Source organism: Lycorma delicatula, chromosome 3, assembly GCF_047948215.1.
Source record: "Lycorma delicatula isolate Av1 chromosome 3, ASM4794821v1, whole genome shotgun sequence".
Lineage (NCBI taxonomy): Eukaryota > Metazoa > Arthropoda > Insecta > Hemiptera > Fulgoridae > Lycorma > Lycorma delicatula.
In genome coordinates, this window is record NC_134457.1 from 37,111,141 (window position 1) to 37,127,223 (window position 16,083).

The following is a 16,083-nucleotide window of genomic DNA, read 5'->3' on the forward strand; positions in this document are numbered from 1 at the left end:
GAATCTCGGTCAGGCATGGCATTTTTCATACGCTACAAGATTTCATTTCCACATCCCATTCACAAACTTGAAGGATATATGGTGATATCATCATAAAGGATAAATAAATTACTTAGACTGAGACTGTTATAATGATGTGTACAACCTGTTATTGTTTTGAATATTCAAATTTTTACTTCTAACCTCAAGAAAATTTGGTCGGCAAACTTAAGCTAAAAAAAAGGGAAGAAGATATTAACATATTCTAAATAGCCAACTCATAGCATACTCAAGTTCAACAGTAGTCTCTTTATGCCGCTTTTTAATTTTCATTAAAAAATAAAATGTAATTAAAAAAGAGCGCAATAAAGAGTAAAAAAATTATTCAATTATTTTTCGTAAATTCATTATTTTTTTAAATTGGCACCAAGTTAAAAATTGACAACTTCTAACATCTTATTAATTTTGAATTGGTAAAATACGATTTTTTAATGTCATTTTGGCGGATTTTTTCTTTGTAAAGTTCATTTTATGAAAAAATAATTTTTTTATTAAACATTTATTGGCATTAATGTCTCTCATACATAGAAATCACTTTACCAAACTTTTAAGATTTTTTTTGTGTTAAAGAACATCGGAGATACTAGCAATAACTGAATTTTTTTATCTTCTCATTTCTGTAGAAATAATCATGAAATAAAGAAAGACATTGGTACCCATAAATAATATTTTACACCAATAATTAACTACTAAATTACAATACAAGTTTTGAAAACCAGTTTTTATTAAAATTTATACATTTGTAATGCTTGGGACAGGGATTGGATCTTAAATTTTTTATCGAATAAATTGCTTATATCCGTATTTATTATTTGCTCATTATAAATAAATAAGGAAGACATTTCCCCTATGATATTTTTATCGAGATACAATACCCCAACCTTTTCATCTCTCTACCCCTTCAGCAGATTTAAACAAAAAATATTATCAACGTTCTGTATATATATATATTTTTTTTGTTTAGCCTCGGGAACCACTGTAAGGTATTACTTCAGAGGATGATATGTATGAATGTAAATGAAGTGTAGTCTTGCACAGTTCCAGGTTGACCATTCCTGAGATGTGGACTATTAAAACCCAACCACTAAAGAACAGCGGTATCTACCGATCTAGTATTCAAATCCATATAAACGTTCTGTGTATTGGGGTCTTACAAACGTCAAGTGTTTATGTTAATGAAGTTGGAAAATATGAAACGTAATTGATCATCGTTTCCCTCTTCAGTGCTTTTGAAAAATGTGTGAAAATTCTATTTAAGGATCTATCTAAAAATAATAATTAATTAAATATTAAATTAAATTAGAACTAATAATAGAAATCAAATTTGATTGAAATTCGTATATATGAAATATTTTGGGTAATTTTCTAATTTTTTTGCATCCATTATTTATATCGATAAATCAACAAAAAACAGAATGATCTTCGGAACGTTATTTATCGATGTGTGATATTTCCTTTCTCCGTATATGTCCCCTCCACTTCGGCGGATTTGTTTCAAAAATTAATGGCGTCATTGCTCCGTATGTAAAATTCATCCAAACAAATTTCAGTTTCTCCGTTAAGCCAAGCTTTTAAATATTAAACCAAATAAAAGCCAACACACACACTCACACATTTAAGTTGATTTTTTACCTACTTTTCTCGTTTGAATGCTCTCCGAATTAGAAAGAATGAATAATAATATTAAAAATTTACACTTTCAATGAAAATGTTCTGACTTGTTTGAACGAAACATTTTGTTTGTTTTGAAACATTTTTTGTTTTTAAAGAATTACAAATTTTCCCTATCCCTATGATAAAGGTTGAAAGTATTCTCGTCCTGAAAAACTCATTAAAATAATAATTATTATACTGACATTTCCATGTTACTAAATTGAAGAAAGAAAATTTAAAAAAAAATTATAGATATAGAACTAATATTTTCAGAGGTGAAGTATATTACCCGTACCCACCTCAGTGATAAGAAGCGAAAACGCCACATTAAATAAATAATAAAAAATTCCAAATCGACAGTTTGAAACTAAAAAGTTAACAAGCGATAAATATTAAAAATTATAAAGCAAGACTGCCAGAAAAAAAAATATTCCCTTTTATTATAGGATAATTAGAGTGCGAGTGACAATTTTGTATATAGTATCATTTTTTTTCTAATTTTTTAAATCTATTTGAACATATTTATATAACCTATGATACTACCGGTAACGTAAGCTTTCCAACGCGAGGTCATACATCTAGATTGGTTCAGCCGTTGTACATTCATGTACACTAAACACATTACACCTTTTTTAGGCAGGCGTGTAATAATAAGGTCCATATCTGAGTATATCAGTTAATTTTTGTTTTGGTTTGGTTCTATCGTGATATTGTATTATACTACCAAATATCCCGTTTGAATTTTCAAAATCGGAAGATTGGTTGTGAAGATATAACAACATTTCCGAATAATCGTGATCTGTTAGATCGAAAGAGTACCTGATGCGTGCAAATGTTAGCCTTCAATCTACTAACAAATACCACGTTTGAATTTTGAAAATCAGACGATTGTTTGCAGAGATATTATGAAAGCATCCCATTGCACCTCCCAAAATAGCGCCCCCGGGCACCCCGTTTGTTTCTAGTTGATAATGATTGGTCTAGCCTCGCACGAGGTGCTCACATCACCTTACCACTTAAGCCTCTCACGCAGTTCCCACGGAAGCCTGTTCGTTATTATTAAACAGAATTTTTTTTTTAATCTACTTAACATTATTTTATTTGACGTAAATTTAATTCTATTATTTTTGTAATATTATTCATTCGATTAATTTGAATCATTCAATTCAAACCCGGCTCACATAGTGACAGAGGCTCACAGTTCTCAGTTCATTAATTCAATTCATTAAAGTTTGTGCTTCAACCGAAGAATCTCCATTACTACATACACACACCATAATTATGCAGCCTATGACACTCCCGGTAAGGATTCCAACGCGAGGTCATACATCTGAATCGGTTCAGCCGTTGAGCTGCGATGGTGGAACATACATATATTTACCCTAAATAAATTACGTTCCATTTTTGGTAGTTGTGCAAAAAAAAACTGACAACAAAGTTGTTATTCTTTCTTGGCATTGGTTATTTATTCTTATACAGTGACAAAATACATGAAAAAAGTTTAAACAGTTCAAAAATCTATATTTTTAAACTTTGATCGGCTCTCCCATCCCCAATATTGCTCCCAAAATTATATTTTTTGGTACCGCGTGCACTACTACTATGCTTAGGAAGACAAAAAAATTCGGTTAAAAATATGCAATAAATAAAAGATAGCTTTTTTTTCTTTTTTTGGGAAGAGAAAGAATTTGGGGGCAAAGTTTTTTTAAAAATGATCATATAAGCATGCATGCATGTATTGTGAGCTTAATATTAAGTGGGGTTATAGTAAAAATTTGAGAAAATTGATCCCAAAGAAATTATCCATCCCCATGAAGATACTGACCCAAACTTTTACCTATAAATTGCTCTGTATACACGAGTCTGTGCCTAATTTTGTCAAAATCGGTTTATCCGGTCAAAAATTATTAAACTTCAAACATGCCAACACACGTATATACACGTACGTGTACGTAAGACATGTTACAAACATTGTTCCATACTTTTTGTTTTTTGGAGTCCCTAGGTCATGAAATATCGAGAAAAGCAAAGAAACCCTATACTCCATTTTTAGACCGATTACCATACTTTCCTTCTGGCAGCATAATTCTAGAGCTATGATGTCAGCAAAGAAAAAGGATCACTCGATTAATGAATAGGAGAGTGCTATGGAAAATTTGTTTTGTTTTCCAAACATTAAATAAAAATAAAGTCAAAGTATAAAGTATAATATTTTTAACCCAAGTTTTTACCGTTTTTGACGCCAAATGTAGTTAAATATAAAATTCCGAGGAGGATAATTTTTTTGACCTGTAATAATATTTTACTTCTGCTGTACGCGTCACAACGGTTCAGTAACAGTTAATAACAGCTGAGAAAGTATGCATTATAAAAATACAATTAACTTAGTTAAAATTTCACTTCGGATTAAATTTGACCCCAACCTAATTCCATATAAATATATTTAATTAGGAAACAAACAAAATATATTGATAGTTATGAATTAAAGGGATATTTGTTTATCACGATTATAAACGTGGAAATAAATAATGATAAGTTCAGTAAAAATAAAAAATAAAGTGCAGTTAATAACAAAACTACAACAAAAATAGATTGTTATTACCAAATCTGAAACTAGAATTTAGCTTAAGGGATGTTTGGAAATTAATTACTGCACTTGAATTCTTTGGGACTCAGTAACAAAACAAAAAACCAAACAATGGCAGCTCGCGTATGGGCACTGTGGACCTGCAGCGCCCCCTATTCCACTTGATATTATCGATAAAATTGAATATAATGACCTCTTTTTTTTTAATTCTTTATTTATAATTGTACAGTATATACGTAATCCTTAAGCTTAATATCAGTAGCCATCCCCCCAGTTAATGAAAAAGATACAAAAATCTTTGTATGGAACTGTGCGCTTCACAGTTCCGGCGGCGTGGTGTTTGGCTGTTGTGCGCATGCGCACATAGGAAGCTGCATGCCAGGCTGTAGAGAGAGCACTGTCGCTCCTGCAATGCCGATCCTGGCGTGCTGGTGGAAGGTTGTTTTTTTTTACTCCGCATGTGTGGAACGTTCCTTGTTCGTTGCTTTTTCTGGTTTAGTCGGTGAAAGGAATATGAAAATGGTTTAGTTGTTTTTCAATAATGATCAGAAGATGGCGGAAAGCAAGGGCTCTTTGATTACCAATTCTGTCCAAAAACACGCTGGAAGGGTGAAAGAGAAGGTAATTATTAAAAATTAATTATGCATTTGTTTCTGTGTACATAGAAATTTAAATTAAGTACTACTGGACTATAGTGTTTTTAAGCGGACATTTTATTAAGTTATTATCTAATAATACTAAAAAATAATATCTCTATTAACATTTTTTTATTTATTCGGTTATACCGAATACGGCTTAAGCACAATGTGCTTAAAAACCATGTACCATATTCTTGAATGTGATAAAGTGTAAAATTAGATTATTATCCTCTTCCTTCTTGAGGAGGAACAGGCGGGCCATCCACAAGCGGAAGGTCTGCAGGCTCCGATGATTCAAGGGGGACTCCGAGAAAGGGGGACCTGAGAAGACCCCAAGCTAGGGCGGATTTATTCGCCGCCACGACTCGTAGGTGCGGCTGGGGTAACATCTTTCAGGCGAATGCCGGTCGCACGTGTGAGTTTAAAAAAGGCTTGTAAAAAAAAATTATCTTGCTTCCAGCTATTCTATTTGATTCATTTTTTCGATTCTTTTATTTTACAGAAAACTTATTTTCTGGAGCAGGATCCCCACCAATTTTAGCTACGAGCCGCCACTGAATCCAAATAATCGATGTCAAACAACAACGTATGGGGCTCAAAAATAAAGAAAAAATTAGGATCACAGTATTATTTATTTTATACATCACACATTAATTTTTAGTATATAAACATAAAAATCATTTAATTGACGGAAGTAAAATTAAATATTTATTTAATTAATCTTTACAACAGTAGGCTAATGCCCAATTATAGTTACTTATGATAGATACATTTTGTAGTATGTAAAAAATATACCATTCCTGCCCGGGATTTGAACCGGACTTTCCGAATGAAACGCAAAGATGCTGCTATAAATTCAAAGAGAATTAAGTCTATATATTTCATATATTTTATATAATATAATATCATTATATTATATTTCAAAAAGAATGTAGTCTAGAATGTATCGCATGTTCATAATTATTAGCTCTAAGAAGGGATGATATTCTTCAAATAATAATGCACTAGTAAGAATTGTTGCGTAACGACTGCAGCGTAAAACCAACTCGTACTAGTGAGAGGATATCATTTCATTACAGTATTACAATACGACAGTGAGCAAGAAAAATAGAAGAGATATTATGTTTACTTCCAAATTACTTCACGTATTGTTGTTTGTATTATAAAGTTGGCTAACCTGCTTGGTACCGCAACATCGCCTGTGTCACGGATTCAGCTGGAATCTATCCTCTCTTTACTTGTTTTGCTACTTGTAACGTCTACTGCCCGGCGAGTGTGTGCGGTGCGTCGTTCTATATATAATTGCATATAGTGTATCGATACGCGTAGCCGTTGATTACTTTTGGATTTTTTTTTAAATCGATTAACGCTACTTCAGCTTTTGAGATACATCAAATATACGGTAAATTTATTAAACTGTTTTTATTTTTTATATAATTTATTCCTTCCTAGTCAGTGAGTGATCGAGTATATTTCTTAAAATAGATCTCAAGTGTAATTTTCATTTTATTAACGCACACATTACTATTTATTTAGACATTTTGTATGCTCTTCTAACAAAGAAAGTTCTAATTATCAGGAATAATAATTAAAAACAGGTCTTTAACCAAACGTGCATCTATGTAATTAATCAGTCAAGAAACTTCTATAAAGAAATAAATTCATTTGTTCAATAGAAAACGTTTTCGTCTGTTTTTTCTGGGAAGACGAAAAACGTAACGATCGTTTATTTTTGTTTTCACTTTTACTACATTTTATGGCCAGTAGAAATAATTTTCATTAGCCGATAAATTTCCGATAATTTTTTTTTAATTTTTAAAAAATATCTTCGTTATACTTTTCAAATTATTATTATTATCTTTTCTTATACTTCGTTTATTTCAAAGGCACCATTACATACATTTATATAAAATCTCCACTTCCCTTTTTCATGGCACAATTGCGATTTATAAAAAATGAGGTAAAACTGAATTTTGTTTTTATTTATGCATTTATTTATTTATTTTTTTTTTTTTTGTATTCACGTATCACATCAGAACTAGGAACCAATTTTAATTAAAATAAAAATAATGTTGTTTTAACTTAAACATTCATTATTAGCGCAAAAAAAATATTTTACCATTTTATCGTTCAGTATCCAGTTGCATTCCTTATAATATTTTTAAATAATATTTGGGGAATTAATTTGATAGATGATGATTTAAGTTTTAGATTTAAAACGATCAGGACATGTAAAAATCAAAATTGAATGACAAAAATTAAAGCTAATAAATAAGTTTTAAACAATTTTTGCCGATATCCGTGGGGAGTGGCTGGATCTCGGCCTTTCATCCGAAGGTCCCGGGTTCGAATCCCGGTTCAGGTTTCATACGTACAAAAATTCCATTTCATATTCCTAATCACTAGCTTCGAGCTTATATAGTGAATTAATCATAAAAAAAAGTAATTGGTAGAAACCATGTTTCTATTACGATTATCGATCTAGAAAAACCATATAACTTATAATAAAAGCTTGATAATGCAGATAGTACAAATTTACAAACATGGAACTGTAAGTAAATTTACAGAAACCTTTTTTTTATTGGTTTGAGTACGTCTAAGAAAGTCTGTATTTTTTTAAAATCCCTTCGAAAATAATTTATTAAAGTTCTATAGTTCATTTTAAAAAATAACTCTAGTAGCGTAATAGGCCGTGATAAGAATAAATTAAAACTGAGACGAATACAATAGTTATGTGATGAATTAATTCATTACAGAAGCTTGCAACTCTTGTACGTGCGATTATGAAAACAGAAATTGTAACGTTTGAAAAATAGCATGCATGCTTGACCGGGATTCAAACCCTGACCTCCCGTCGAAAGACTGAGATACTACGGTCGGCAAGTTTATTTAAAAAAAAATTGTTTTTAGCTACTTGTTAAAGTAGTTTTTGTGTTGAAATATTTTAATTTATTCCTTCCATACTAATTGTTTTTTCTAAAACTTGTTATAGACATTTTTTTATTTAGCTCGGAAAATGAAATAACAGACTTTTCCTTTTTATTTAAAAAAAAGTAGTAATTTTGATTAAAATATCAATGACCAGTTATCAATCGATGTTCAAATTAATTACCTACAGTAAAGGAATTCGTAACAAGCATTTAATAGGAAATATTTTTAGAAATTTTCGGAAGCTTTTTGACGATTTGAGTTGTACTACAAACAAAATAATTCTTTTCTTAATTTTTTAGCGGATTTCCAAAGAATTTGGAAATCCCTACTACACTTGGTCATGTTTAAACACATATGTATGTATAAAACCTTTTTCGTCCGCTCTACCGTACGCAAACTTAACCGATTTTGACGAAACTTGGTGGGGTGATGTAAATCTTTTGGGAAAAGAGCCCTATTGATTTTCAAGCGATCGGTTCACAGGAACCGGAATTAGAGCCAAAAAACTGGGTTTTTGGATACATTTTTTTTTGTTCTGCCGGGCGAATTTTTAAAAAAATTCCTCTTATTTTCTTAAAAATAAATTATTTAAGAGATAAAACTGGTGTGATGCTTACCAACTGTTCTATAGTTCTATTCAAAGCCTATTACTATTGGTGAGAAGCATAGAGAATACTTTTATTTATACTATTTTAGGAATATTTAAATAAATGATTATACGATTATATACTAAATTATATGCATAGGAATATTTTTTGATTAAGTTTTGATTTCCTAATCGAGAAACATAAATATTTAAACAATAAAATAAATATTATTCTTTTTTAGCGGATTTTCAAAGAATTTGTAGACATCGCTACTGCGCCAAGATTTTATAAGGAGGTGTCGGAGAATGAGGAACCAACTTTTCTTTGTTTTTAAATCTCCTGAACCGATTTTGCAATGTTTATGTACATATGTACGTATGAGATTTTTTCGTCCGATAGGGCGGACGAAAATATTAACAGATTTTGACGAAACTTTGTAGGGTGATGTAGACTTATTGTGGAGACAGTTCTATCGATTTTCAAGAGAATCGATTCATTGGAACTGGAGTTAGAGGTAAAAAGCTGGGTTTTTGGGTACGTTTTTAACGTTAACTGAAACCGAAAAACCGCCCTACTGATGCACTTACTGCGACAGAGGTTTTTTTGTGTTATTTTTTTGTCGAGTTAAGTAACTCGACAAGTTAACAAAAGATTCATTAGGCCACAGATTTCACCAATACTCTTTTACCGTACAGTAAAAATATTTTTTTGATGCGTTGTGGTGAACATCAATTACAAAAGTACCAAAAAAACTAATAAATCTATTAAAAAGAAAAAAATTCTTCTTTATGTTGAAAATAATCCTTTGATTTTTACATCGAATTAATTTTGGGGCCAATTTAAAACTGGAATTTTTTTACATATTAGTAAGTATCTGGCTAATATATTGCAGATTATTATAAAATAAGGCTAATGAAAGAAATTATCCGAGTTTGAGCTGTTTAACGTTTTATCTAACAAACAAAAAAAATAAAAATATAATTTATGTGAAGTGAAACCTTTTTTATTTCACATTATTTTATTCAAAATTGGTTTAAGAAACAAGATTATGCATCATTTATATTTATACAAAAAAATTTGTTCTTTTTTAGGAAAAAAATGATTAATTGTGGATTGTTAGCTTTTGTGTAAATTTTAGATCGTTTTGTTGATTTTTTCGATGTTTATGAGAGTTTTAAAATAAAATCTACTACCTCTTTCACCAGTAATCTTATTGAAATAAATTTTTACCGTGGTAAATTAGTTATGAAAATAAAAATTTGGCACTGTTAAAAATTGGAATTATATTTTATTAACAAACTTTAAAATATATTTTTTAAATAATTTAATTTATATTCCACTGATTTTTGGCGTGAGTGAATGAGAAAAGATAGCCGACAAAGTCAAGTAACAAACCGGGTGTTTGATGAATTTAACTTGTTAATATCAATTTTACGACACGCGTACACAATATCTTCTCACGATTAATTTGAACACTACAAAATTATTTTGTTTGTGACGTCTTTCAATACGGTTCACTCATTTACAATTTTATTTTTTATTACGCAATACTCATTGTTGTTTTCGAAAACAATGCGTATTATTTCTAATTACATGTAAATTAATTTGTTTTATTTTTTATATTGATATTTTATTATCACATTGTTTTAAAATTTAATTACACGAATGTAATTAATATAAAATAACGCTGGGTTAAATTTTATGAAACGTTAATTAAATAATAATAAAAACAATTACAAAAATTAAAAAACACTACTGCCAAAAAATAGAAAAAATAATAAATTGAACTAATAAAACGACAATAAATCGAACTAAAAAACCGGAAACAAGGTATGGAAATAAAGGACTAAACATCGTTAAGCAGTACTTAGATAAAATAATGGGTGGTAGCGTCTCGGCCTTCCATCCGGAGTCCCGGGTTCGAATCCCGGCCAGGCATGGCATTTTAACACGCTACTTATTCACATCAACCTCTGACGGTGGTCCTGGAGGTAAAAAAAAAAATTATGGGTGACCAGTTAACTTTCAGACAATTTTAATTTGTTAAAATATATTTTTTATGTTGTAGAAATAGCAGGCAATTTAAGGTTATCCAATGATTAAGTTCTCACCATGTCTTACATCGATGAGAAAATTTTGTCCTTCAACGAAAATATTTAAATACAGTGGGGGACTCTTTAATATAGAATAATTACTATCCAGAGCTCTTTAATATAGGATAATTACTATTATGTATAATTTTATAACACCTTACCTAATTCCAATTTGATTTCCTCGAGCGCTTTTGGCTATTCTGCCATTTTCAAGAGTATAATTATGACTAAAATGTATAAAATTACCTTCTTACATATTTAAATTTTATATAATTGATGGTAACTTTGTTAAAATTCATCAAAAGTTAAAGTTTTAAGTCTAAGTGACTATTTCCGTATTGTAATAGTTATTCCATTGTTATATCTACAATTACTACTCAGAGCCCCCGACTGCATTAAAATATTTTCGTTGTAGGATAAAATTTTCTGCTATTTCTACAAAATAAAAAATATATTTAAAGAAATTAAAACTGTCTGAAAGTTGAATGGTCGCCCATTATTTTGTTTTCTTAAATACTGCATAACGATGTTTCGTCCTTTATTTCCGTACCTTGTTTTCTTTTTTTGGTTCGATTTATTGTCATTTGTTTGGTTAAATTATTTTTTATTTTTTTATTTTTTTTTTGGCAATCGTGTTTTTTTAATCTTTATAATTGTTTTTATTATTTAATACTTTTTAGTGATCATCAAGAAAAATTCACGATTCGAAAACTTATATATGGGTATATGTATTTAACGTACTGAGCCAAGTGAGAAAACTGAACATATCAGAGCTATGTAGGCCTGGCCCTTGGAAAAGATTTGATAGCTCAGACACACGACAGTTCTAGGGTAGTCCCTTCTAGTTTATGCACCGTTACAGCCCAGCACACACACCAGCATTCGCCGTTTCACTTTACCCTGTTCCTCTAAAGCATGAAATTCGACAATAGCGGGCTTCATCCTCAATCTGATGCCGACAGCATTACCTCTAATCGTACTGTCATCAAATTCTACAAAGACCGTTTGTGGGTGCTCGCCGGGCTCAAGCTGGACCGTAGCGCAGGTTACTCGATTTTTCTGAGTATATCAGTTAATTTTTGTTCTGATTTGGTTCCATCGTGATTTTGTATTATACTAACAAATACCCCGTTAGAATTTTGAAAATCGGATGATTATTTACAGAGATATTATAAGAGCACCCCATTGCACTTCCAAAAACAGCGCTCCAGGGGCACCTCGTTTGTTACTAGTTGATGGTGATGATTGGTCTAACCTTGCACGAGGTATTCACGTCACCTCACCATTCTAGCCTCACACGCAATTCTCACGGGAAGCCCATTATTATTAAACAGAAATTTTATAAATTTCTTGTAACATTATTTTATTTTATCTAACGTAAATTTAATCATATTAATTTTATAATATTATTCATTCGATTGATTTGAATGATTCAGTTCAAACTCAGCTAACATAATGATAGAGGCTCACAGTTCACGTTTCATTAATTCAGTTCATTAAAGTTGATTTGCCAGTTGAACACAGATTTATTGTACGCATGATTTATTGTAAAATAAAGGTTAATAAAAGTAAAAAAGATTACTTGTGAGCATATCTTTAGGAAGTGACTGTAGACTTTACTGGCAAAACATAAGTATTTACCTAGTTTTTATTTGTATTTCTACTGTGAGCTACCTATCTACAGATACAAACCACTCGTGAGTGCATGATAAGATAAGCTAATGAAAAACAGAATTTATCGTTTCACTATTACTGTATAATATGAGTATAATTGTATTCCTCTGAATACAATTGTATTCCTTTACTTGTTAGCGCATAAAATATATTTTACGTGCTACTATATAAAATAACTTTACTATTTCCAGTTGGATAAAGCATATGAAACTACTTGTACAAAAAATTAAGTAAATTTTTTATTTATGCTGCTTCTGGCTTTAAGTTTAATTATTTATACACTTTTTAAGTTATCCATACACAAATGTTTATTTTGTTGTTAAATTAGTTTATCACTTAAAAAAATAATAATTTTAGGAATTCGTTAGTACCAGTCTGAAGATGCCATCGAAAGAAGCTAGCCATCGAATGCGCTAACAAATAGATATATATTAGTTCAGCTGGTGTATGTAATAAATGTTCTTAATATTTTCAGTATACAATATAAATTCCATTTTTTTTTTTGAAAATGAGATTTTTAAAACGAAAAAGTCCTCTATATATGTTTTTAATACTAATTAATCAATTAGTAGTAATATAAATTTGAAATACGTAACAAATTTTTTATCTTTTCGTAATTGTTGTTAAAAGTTGTATCGTACAGCCTCGCTTCGACAAATAGGCCTATAGAATCTCTTTTTGATATATTATTATTCCAGTTAACAAAATAATAATAACGTCCATGGTTTTCTATGTATTCTGCATAATAAAAATAATATGCATTATTTCAGTACTTAACGGTGGTGAGGAATTTTAAAAAAGAATCCAAGACGTGTTTTGATTTTTTTGACGAAGCTGTGAAGCTAGTTACAAACTCATCGTCTGTTTATAACACTGTAATGTATAATTAAAAAAGGTATTAACAAATAATTATTTACTGAAAGACTCCTTTGAACAAGGAACTCGTCAAGTTTTATTTGATACCAGTAGGTAGCGTGTAACGTTGTAATATGATGCCATCTGACGGATATTATAATTATCTGTCGGTTGTCGTGAATCCACAAGAGAAAGCTAAATTCATTCCGGGAATGTTTTTCGAATTTTGATATCAGTTACTAAAATGTTGCATACTGTCGTACTCGATCCAGAACATTACTTACATTAAACGTCTATTCGAGTGTGGATGACGAATTTAAAGCAACAAGGAGTGTACATCACAAGAAGGGAAGCTGGTAGGGCTAGTACCTCTAATGAAGATAGAAATCTTAAACTGAATAATTCTGGTGTAAGAGTGTACAAAGTTTACATAAATATTTGAAATTGTTTCTTTCTTAGCTGCAAACTTTTCAAGGAGTTACAGAAGGCGATGAAATGAAGTACTCTTTATAGTGTTTGCTACAGACATGTTATAAAGAATTAGAAATTCCAATACTTTTTTAGAAAAAGTGTTTTTCTCGGATGAGACAACTTTTACGTATGTGGCAAGGCCAATAATCAAAGTAGAGATTTCTGATCTCTTTACAGCAGATGTAAGGAGATCAGAAAACTCTAAGCGCTCCCGATAAGACGCAGTCCAAAAGTCAATAAGTGGTGCAGTTAACTCCACATATGATCGTGTAATTGGATCCATTTTCTTTCAAGAATCAACTATTAAGGCCGATAATTACCTTGAAATAATTGAGAACTACCCTTTTCCTCAGTTAGAAAATCTTCAACCAGACATTTTTTTAAACAGAACAGTGCTCCGCTTCATTGGGCCAAGTGTTCTTATCAAAGCACTCGATGATAAGTTCTCTACTTGCTAAATTTTCATGATGGGGTCCATCTATTGGTAACAAAGACCGCTGAGGACAGTAAGTATCGCGTCTAAAGCACTAGAATCGTTGATTTTTTGAATTCTAGGCAAGAATTTAAACTGCAATTCATACGATTGATTTAGATATACACTAACGCATCTAGCAAGAGCCAGATATAATTTTTCTGCAGAACGTACATTAATATTTCTGACATTAAAATAAAACTTTCACATTTTATTTGTAAAATGTTATCGACATTGTTTAAACATCAGTAACAAAGATTTTGTATCAGTTCAAAGTTGGACAAGTAATTATAGACACCTTGTACTCGTAGTTATATTTTAGGACAGTATTTTTAACCGATTTCAAAAAAGTAAGGAGAGGTTCTTAATTTGCTCGCATGTCTCTTACTGAATTTGAATTTTTTCTAAACTGACTGATTTCGATATTTCTTATAGAAGAAAATACAGATTTTTTAGAAGTTTTCCGTTTAATATAAATGAATGATTTTTTTAAATAAAAAGTTAAATTATCGTCATACATTATTTGAAGATGTTTTACATTTTTCCTTATCTTCACTAAAGAAAATCAGTTCATCAAATACTCATAATCATAATATTAGATAAATATTAGGGCGTAATCTGGTTTCTAATAACCTTCTGAATTTAATATCGAAGAATTTTTACACGAAAATTCAATAAAATCAATTGGAATACTTAGGATAAAAAAAATATTTTTTTTGCTTTCCAGAGAGCCTTATCTCATTCCTTATGTCTCTCTACGTCTTTTTCTGCATCACATTTTCTTATTTTTATCAAGACGGATGTTTCTCGCTTTTAGATTTCTTGCGATGCCGGGCTCCGTGACGCGAGTGGTAGCGTCTCGGCCTTTCATCCGAAGGTCCAGGGTTCGAATCCCGGTTAGGCAAGGCATTTTCACACGCTATAAAATTGTCATTTCATCATCTCATCCTCTTAATCAATATCTAAGGTTGATTCCGGAGGCTAAAACAAAAAAAAAGGCTTTTTTTAAAACGGATAACTTTTATTATTGGTACTAAATAGATTATCAGGATTTTGAAGCTACTTAATATCTCTCAACTTTGACTTGAAAAAGTGGAAGACTAACTCTTACAATTTTCCCCTACATGTATTCATCCTTCATCACGCGGCACATATCTAACCGATAGGAGAGTTCATTCCATACTTTTATCAGCGTGTCTGGAGTAATGGAAGCGATAGTTTCTTTAATCCTGCGCCTCAAATTCGGTAGATCAGTAGGTGGCGGAGGTACGTACACAAGATCCTTTATAAAACACTAAAGGAAAAAAATTATACCGAGTCAGATCGGGTGATGTTGAGGTCACTGTAAACAAATTATTATCGGCTCCATTCCGTTTGTTCCAGCGATCGGAGAAAAGTTATTCAACCAATCCCGTACAGAATCCCGTATGCGAATGAGAAGGCGAACCAACTTGTTGTCATATAAAATTCCCCGGTTCATCTTACAGTTTTGAAAGAACCGTATGCAGCATATCAAAACAAGCAACTCCTATTATGCTTGGTTCAGCGAAATAGAACTGCCAATAAACTTTCGTTCGGGATATCGCGCAGAAAACATTTAATTTTGTAGGGTTCCTTTCGCATTGTAAGAGTTCGTTAGAATTTTTTGACCCCTCCCCACAGATACGGAAAATATAAGAGTTAACTCTACAACCACTTCCATTTTAAATGAGTTAAAATAGAATGTTGATTCTTCAGTAAACACAATGCCATCAAGAAAGTCGTCTTCTTCAAGCTGCTTCATTTCGATCGCGATGTCGGCACACATAACCTAGTCGATAGGCTTTAAAGCTTGTAGAATAAGCTATAAACAATATGGACATATACGAGTATGTAAGCGTTTTCTTAAACGTTTTACACTGTCATCACCGGCATTGCTAGTTCGCGGTCGACCTTACTAACATACTTTCTTTTAAGACTAAGTAATTTCACCATTTTCCTTGACACGTTTAACAATTTCTTCAGACGTCCTCGGTTTTCCCGTAATCCTCCCTGTACACAGACATTCAGTCGTTTCAAACCGATTATACAGTTAACGTATGTT

The 16,083-nt window shown here is 31.1% G+C and overlaps 1 protein-coding gene across 2 annotated transcripts in view; it reads left to right on the top strand.

Moving 5' to 3' along the window:
• The first annotated feature begins 6,019 nt into the window (after positions 1 to 6,019).
• The window catches only part of bgm (acyl-CoA synthetase bubblegum family member 1), a 159,406-nt gene continuing 149,342 nt past the window's right edge, over positions 6,020 to 16,083 (top strand). The window contains exon 1 of one of the 2 annotated variants that reach the window (XM_075359656.1): positions 6,020 to 6,319. The gene's annotated coding sequence lies outside the window, so the exon portion shown is untranslated. The remainder of the gene's footprint in view (positions 6,320 to 16,083) is intronic. The other variant, XM_075359653.1, reaches the window with a different exon arrangement.